Source organism: Nicotiana attenuata, chromosome 10 (assembly GCF_001879085.1).
Source record: "Nicotiana attenuata strain UT chromosome 10, NIATTr2, whole genome shotgun sequence".
Lineage (NCBI taxonomy): Eukaryota > Viridiplantae > Streptophyta > Magnoliopsida > Solanales > Solanaceae > Nicotiana > Nicotiana attenuata.
Window position 1 is genome coordinate 18,863,167 of NC_031998.1, and position 7,691 is coordinate 18,870,857.

The 7,691-nt window shown below is 38.4% G+C and overlaps 1 long non-coding RNA gene across 2 annotated transcripts; it reads left to right on the forward strand.

Annotated features, from left to right (window-relative positions):
* LOC109233104 lies at positions 520-6,874 on the forward strand. Of its 2 annotated transcripts, XR_002069040.1 has the most exons (4): positions 520-1,097; positions 3,769-3,821; positions 4,478-4,571; positions 6,615-6,874. It is a non-coding gene; the product is annotated as an uncharacterized LOC109233104 (long non-coding RNA). The 2 variants fall into 2 exon arrangements; XR_002069039.1 differs by lacking the exon at positions 6,615-6,874 and having other exon boundaries at positions 4,478-4,769.

Below are 7,691 nucleotides of genomic sequence, written 5' to 3' on the forward strand. Positions count from 1 at the left end.
AATTAATAAATGAGATCGTATTTTAGCCCCGTTCGCGGGGAAAGAATAAAACTTGGGCTTGAGCAACCCATTTTTAGGCCTAATTTTGGACCTAGCCCATAATTCCTAAGCCCATAATTCCTAGGCCCATACCCCTAACCTAATCCCAAGCCCTATATAATAGTACCTACGCCAAAAATCTGAGAATCAGACCTATAGCCCGTTTGGCCAAGCTCCAAAAATTAGCTTATTTTGAGAAGTGCTTTTTTTAAAAGTGTTTTTCTCAAAAGTACTTTTGGTGAGAAGCAGTTTATGTTTGGCTAATTCATTTGAAAAGCACTTCTGAGCAGCAATTAGCGTTTGGCCAAGCTTTAAAAAACTGCTTCTAAGTGTATTTTTCTCAAAAGTGCTTCTCAGAAAAGTTTCTTTTTTCTGCTTCTCCAAAACTGCTTCTACTTCTCCTCAAAAGCACTTTTTTTACTTCCAAAAGCTTGGCCAAACACTTCAGTTTTTGGCCAAAAAAAGAACTTTTGGCCGAACAAGCAGCTAAACACACAAAAATACGCCTAAAAAATCTGAAAAAACCAGCAGCGCGGTTTTTCATATACACGACCCCACCCCTCCCCTGTCCTTCATCTTCTTCATCAACTTGTAGGCAGCCATCAACTCCAATTCCAACAACAACATCACAGCAGCCCTTCACCAGCTCAACGAACACAGCCGTCTTCCCCAAACACCCTCGCCCTAGAAGTCAGTTGCCAAGCTTCACCACGATTCCGCAGAAATTCGTCCCACCCAAAACACCACCCCTTTTGCGCCAAAAGCCAGCAGTGAGAAGCTCCATGACTAGTCAAAAATCTGGCCAAAAAGAAGTCGAAACTCAACCAAAAAAACAGCAACGAAAAGGTACCAAACAGTCCCAAAATTAGCTCTAAACCCCAGCGAAAAGCAGCCCTGTTTTCTAGTTGAAACTCAAAATCAGCCCGAAATCATCATCCAAAATCGTGTCGATCTGAGTCCGTCCGAGGCGGCGAGCCGTTGGTGCTTCCGGGTCGGGATGCGGGTGCAAATCCGGTTTCGTTATTGGAAGGGCAGAATTGCAATGATGCTGTGAACAAGTATGTTTTTTCGATTGGTTCTTATTGTGAATCATAACAGATGTTTGTGTTTATTTATTTATCTATTTCTATGCTTGTTGTGCCTTTGTGTTTAATATAAATTTAGAGAGTACAAGATGTAAATATGATTTGCAGAAATTAATATCTTTGTTCTTCTTGATACATGAATACCTGGAAAAGAATCCAAGTCAAATGTATTCTCATGTGCTGGTCTACTTTGTTTGCGCAATTGTTGCTTTTTTTTAAAAAAAAAAAATCCATTTGACTTGGATCTTTGATTGAGCTTTTAACAAGACAAGTTGCCAATCTTGTCTTATGAATACTTGTTGAGCGTAAGTTTAAGGGGGGCAGTAGATACCGACAATGTGAATAAATGGGCATGGGAGAAAAATTAGGCAAGCTGATGTTTTAACTGTTTCTCATAGCATTTTCTTTCTTGCTCTATTGTTTGAAATACTTTAGGTATAGTTTATTTTAGCTGTTAATTTTGTCGCATGATAGGTATAAAGGGGGTGCGCTGAGAATGTAATATATGGTTATTTAGTTGTTCGGCACAAACTTTGCGGTTGTTATACTGAATTAAATTCAGGAGGTTGAGCAATTATGATCATGGATGGAGTAATAGATATTGAAAGGTTTCTTCCAGTAGTGAGTTGATTTTTATATGAACGCAGCCATCGCTATTTTTATTTATTTTATAATTTGAAACCTTCAGTTTAATTCTAATAATACATAGTAAGTGGTACATTTGATACACAATTAGCTTTAATTCGTAGCTTCACAATAATCTCAAATTAGCTTTTAGGAAAATAAACAATTGATAAACATTCGCAGTATTGCTTTAGGCGCGTTTATTTTAAATTAATTTTCTAAATTCGGGTGTGCATTTCATGTGACCCAACTCCAATTCTCAACAACGTTATATAAAATGTGTCGTGGACCGTGGGTGCATTTCACGTGACGTGGTTCAAGACGTGTTTTAGATAACGTTGAATCTTCCTAAAATTAATTAAAAGCGGCTAATAAGTTAAAATATACCATAGCTAAAACATTATTAAAATCAGATAATAGGCCAATTATAATAGTTTAAGCGACCGTGCTAGAACCACGGAACCCGGGAATGCCTAATACCTTCTCCCGGGTTAACAGAATTCCTTATTCAGAATTTCTGGTTCGCAGACTTCAAAAGGAAAGTCGAATTTCCTCGATTTGGGATTTGTAAAATAAACCGGTGACTAGGGACACCAAATAAACTATCCCAAGTGGCGACTCTGATAAATAAATAATCTCATTTCGAATAATGTCACTTAAAGTGGAAACTCTCTCTTATATATCCCTCGGGGTGTGTAAAAAAGGAGGTGTGACAACACTTATGTTAGTTACCGGCGTTGGTCGTGTGAGGACATTGGTGTTATTGATGATTGTGGCCTCGTGGGGCTTTGTATTTTTGGGTTTGATGCGTGATAGGTTGGTAGTAGTACCGTTATAGAGGAGACTATGCTAAAATTTCTATAGATCTCTAGGAGTTTAACATTCGAGGACGAATGTTTCTAAGGGGGGAAATTGTTACACTATGTGCGTCCCAAGTTGACATATAATGAATATGAGACTTGCTAATCATGATTTAAATGAGTTTAAAGTCATAATATGACTATATATGATGTTTGGATATAAAATATAAAGTTTGGGAAAAATCGAATTTAAGTTGCAGAAAAACTGACTAAGGATTTGCCTTGTAACGAAGAGCAATACATGTTGTGTGTTATATGAGGTCTTCTTGGGACATATTATATACCAAATTGAAGGTATTGGAATTAAGTTTCTAACGCTATTAACCTTTCTTTCATACGACATCCGGATAAAAAGATATAAGCGTCGGAAGAAGGGCCAATGCTAGGGTGCCAAGCTAGCACTTCTTTGACTTTTCAAAAGTGGATACATATATCCCTTATGTCGTCTCTTTCTTCGTTTTTCCACATACTACGACCAAAATAAGACCATAAACTTACCCTTAAGCTCTCTACAAGGTTTCCAAAGAAAATTAACATCCCGGGTACGAAATCAAGAAGCGATAACATTAGAACGATCCCTACGACGTAAGTATCGCTATATCACCTCGCTTTTTCTTTGTAGTTTGAGTTTTGGAAGGTACTTCATAGTTAATAAATTGCCTACTTTCTGTATTTAAGCTTTGAAACATCAAGGAAGATTGATAAATTCATTTCCTAATAGTTAGAACTTATTGGACGGTGATCATAAGCCGTGAGTTTGATTTATTGCACTTTTAGTGGACTGTTTTGTAGTCCACTCGTGTTGGCTTATTGTGCTATTGATTAATGGAGTTTGGAAGGATAAAGGGCGTGTAGAAATACCACATGTGGTAGGGTAGTGGGCTGGTCGCTCGTTGTTACAATTTCAGACTAATTGATAACTTGTTGATTGGGTGTGTTATGTTATATTTGGGTTTTTTGTTGTATTAAAGGTTCCGAATTGTAGTTAGGTTGTTTTTAAGTTGCTGGTTGTATTGTGTTGTCATCTCGCCTATGGTATGCTTGAGGGAGCAGTACAATCAGGGGAAATGCTGCCCGTTTTATTTTAGAATCGAGTTATCGTTTGGGATACGTGATATACTAGCGCCATCTAAGTTGTACATGTATTTCTTTGTTATAAGGTTGGCACGCTAGTTCTCATAAGCTTGTTGTTGAGTTGCATTGACGACTTGAGGTATGTTAAGACTATCCCTTCTTTCCTTTTGGTATGATCCTTATGATACAACGAAACGAGAAAGCACGCAACTTTCATAAATGATTCTATTCTTAGAAGTACTAGGGTTGCCTATGTTCTTGATTCCCCATATGTCCTACTATCGTATCATATGTTCATGGGTCATGACATTTCGATATATATATATATATATATATATATATATATATATATATATATATATATATATATATATATATATATATATATATATATATATATATATATTGGTCCATGACCAGATGGCGGTATATACGCGTATAGTACATGTATATGGGGTATGGGGAAGGGTTATGGCGTCATATACGCACCACCACCTGATCAACTGCATATGTTGATGATTTCGCCCACTAAGGCCGAGATGATATGATGGGTTTTCCTCAGAGGATGAATGATGTTATATAGGCATATACCTATGCATGATATGACATTTATACGCATATGCATAACATTATAAATGTTTCATGATTCACAGATCTATTCAGACTTACAGGTTGAGTCTTTTACTTCATGTTTTTTTCATGTCTTTTATATACTGATTTTTATGCCTTACATACTCGGTACGTTATTCGTAATGACGCCCCTATTGCCCGGGGGCCTGCGTTTCTTGCCCGCAGGTGTAGGAGACAGGCTGACGGTCCCCCTTCTTAGGATCCTTGCTCAGGGAGAGTTGGTGTGCTCCATTTAAGCCGGAGCTGCTATTAGATTTTGGTACGATACTTTTGTATACATATATGGGTATGACGGGGCCCAGTCCCAACCTTTATACAGTTGTAGACAGCCATGTATAGTTGGATGGTATATGGCCTTGTCGTCTCGCCCTACCGTATTCCGTATATGTATGTATATGACATTTGGGCATGTTTTCCCGCGTTTGTTATTCACATGAATCAGTAGTTTATTGCCAGACGTTATGCATGACCTACACTTATTTCATGTTTATATCTTAGATGTATGCTTAAAGGTGTTCGATAGGTAGAACTCGGGCACCCGTCACGGCCCATCGGTTTGGGTCGTGACTGGTCCACTTCCTCGCATCTGCGATGCCGCATCTACAGAAAAACCATCGCAAATGCAAAAATGACTTAGCCTCCCGACCAGCCGCTTCTGCGGACTCCAAGCCACATATGCAGCTCCGCTTTAGTGGAATCCCCCTCGTTCATGCTACTACATATTTGCGCTCTAAAGTCTGCACCTGTGGACTCAATCCATCCAGACTAACTTCGCATCTGCAACCATCTGGTCACTTCTGTGATCACGTGCCTGCAACCCCTCCTTTGCAGGTGCAAATGCACCAGAAATCAGATGCCTTCAGCAATACAACTAAGTCCAACATGATCCTCAACTCATCCGAAACACACCTGGGAGGCCTGGGACCTTATGCAAACATACCAACAAGTCCTAAAACACAACATGAACCTACTCGATGCCTCAAATTACCTCAAACAACATCAAAACTACGAATCACACCCCAATTCAATTCTAAGAAAACAAATGAACTTCCAACTTCTAATTCTCGTGCCGAACCATATCAAATTGCTAGGAATGATCTCAAATTTTGCAAGCAAGTCACAAATGACACAACAAACCTATACCAACTATCAGAACAAAAATCCAAAACTGATATCAATAAAGTCAACTCTCGGTCAAACCTACCAACCTTTTAAACCTTCAACTTTCCAACTTTCGTCAAAAAGTATCAAATCAACCTACGGACCTCCAAATCCAAATTCAGACATACACCTAAGTCCAAAATCACCATACGGAGCTATTGGAACCGTCAAAACTCCATTCCAGAGCCCTCTATACAAAAGCTCAAACTCCGGTCAACCCTCTTAACTTAAGCATCCAACCTTGGGACTAAGCATCCCAATTCCCTCCAAAACTTCCCTGAAACCAAACCAACCACCTCACCAAGTCTCATAATCACAAATGCACATATGTATAGCATTAAATAGGGGAAATGGGGCTAATATACTCAAAACAGCCGGCCGAATCATTATAGCATGTATGGTAATTGATCGGGTTAGACCTTAGGCTATTAATATGCCTTGAATTGGAGTTGTTCGTTATATGAAGCATGTTTTATTTTTGTTCACTCCCTGTACCTTGTGTTATTATTGTGATTCCTACACACATTGTTGTTATATTGTTGTGGCTTTGATATTATTGTTTGGGCGATGTTGTGGCACATGTGCATGCGTGGTGCGGGTCGATTTTTGTGTTGTGAATGAGATGCGCATGCGGAGACATGACGATTGTGTTTGTTGATGTGCATGCAGCGAGATAATGAGGCTAATAGTGTGTTACAAGTAAGGGAAAATTTTCATTGTGGTGCACACGCGACGAAATAAGAGGGCTTATATGCGTGTAGATATATAAGGGGAAATATTTCATGTGAAGATCACGCGGCATCATGAGGTTGGCTTGTTGATTAAGTTATATGGTATTTCGGGGTGATTCTTGATGTTATTTTTGTGATGGATCGGGTCGATGATTTGAACATATCCTTGTTTTTCTTAAATGATTTCATTGTGTTTTACAAGTTGTTATTAATATGTCATGTTATCACATGCCCTATTCTTTGTTGATACTTATTTTGTTTTGGTTTTTCGTTGTTAGTTTTATATTGATATTATGCATATTATTTATCTAGTGAGTGTTATAACTTAATCTCATCATTACTCCATCGAGGTCAATCTTGATACTTACCGGGTATCGATTGTAATGTACTCATACTACGATTTTGAACAGTTTTGTGCAGATCCAGGTGCCTCAGATCATGGTAGGCACTAGAGAATCGAGTCAGAGTTGTGGAGACTTCAAGGTATACGTGATATTCCGCTCGCAAGCATCTGAGTCACCTTTTATTGTTTCCTTATTGCTGTTTATTGTATTCCAAAAGTGTTGTATTTTGTTTCTTATGTACTCTTTATAGAGCTTATGACTCTGTATTACGAGTTCTGGTATGTATGACTAATGTATTTTCGTTTTGGTCAAGTTATGGTACTTTTTTCCGCCTTTATTAATATATAAGTTGTTATTTACTGTTGATCTCGTTATGTGATAGGCTTACCTAGTCTTAGGTACTAGGTGTCATCACGATCCTTAAGGTGGAATTTGGGTCGTGACAAGTTGGTAGCCAGAGATTTGGAGACTTCAAGGTATATCTGTTGTTTCGCTCGCAGGCTTTGGAGTTTCCTTCTATTGTTTACTTATTACTATTTATAGTATTCCAAACAATATTGTATTTTGAGATATCTTGTGTACTCTCTGTAGAGCTTATGAGTTAGTATTACCGGGTTTTAGGATGCATGACTACTGAATTTCTTTTTTGGTCATGTTATGGTACTCTTTTCCGCCTTCATTAATATTTAAGTTGTTACTTAATGTTGATTTCATTATGTGATAGCCTTACCTAGTCTTAGGTACTAGGTGCCATTACAATCCTTAAGGTGGGATTTTGGATCGAGAGAAGTTGGTATCAGGTACTAGGTGCCATCACGATCTTACCCCTAGACTTCAGGAGACTTTAGAGCTCTTCTTGAACATGTTTGGTACCTTGGCCCAGGCAGGGTTGGTCCTAGTTTCTCCAACTACTTCTCAGGATGGGGGAGGAGCTTAGACTCCCGCCGCTCGTACTTATTGTATATCATTATTTCTATGGGATCGGGTCGTTCGCCTCGGCAGACTTGTGCGTAACATTTAAGAGTTGATTTGATATTGGTAACAATTGATTTTGTGCCTTCCTGGCCGGTTATGGTATTTTAGTAATTTCGTAATAATCCATGGTTGGAAATTTATTATTAAAGCTTATTTGTTTCGTGTTAC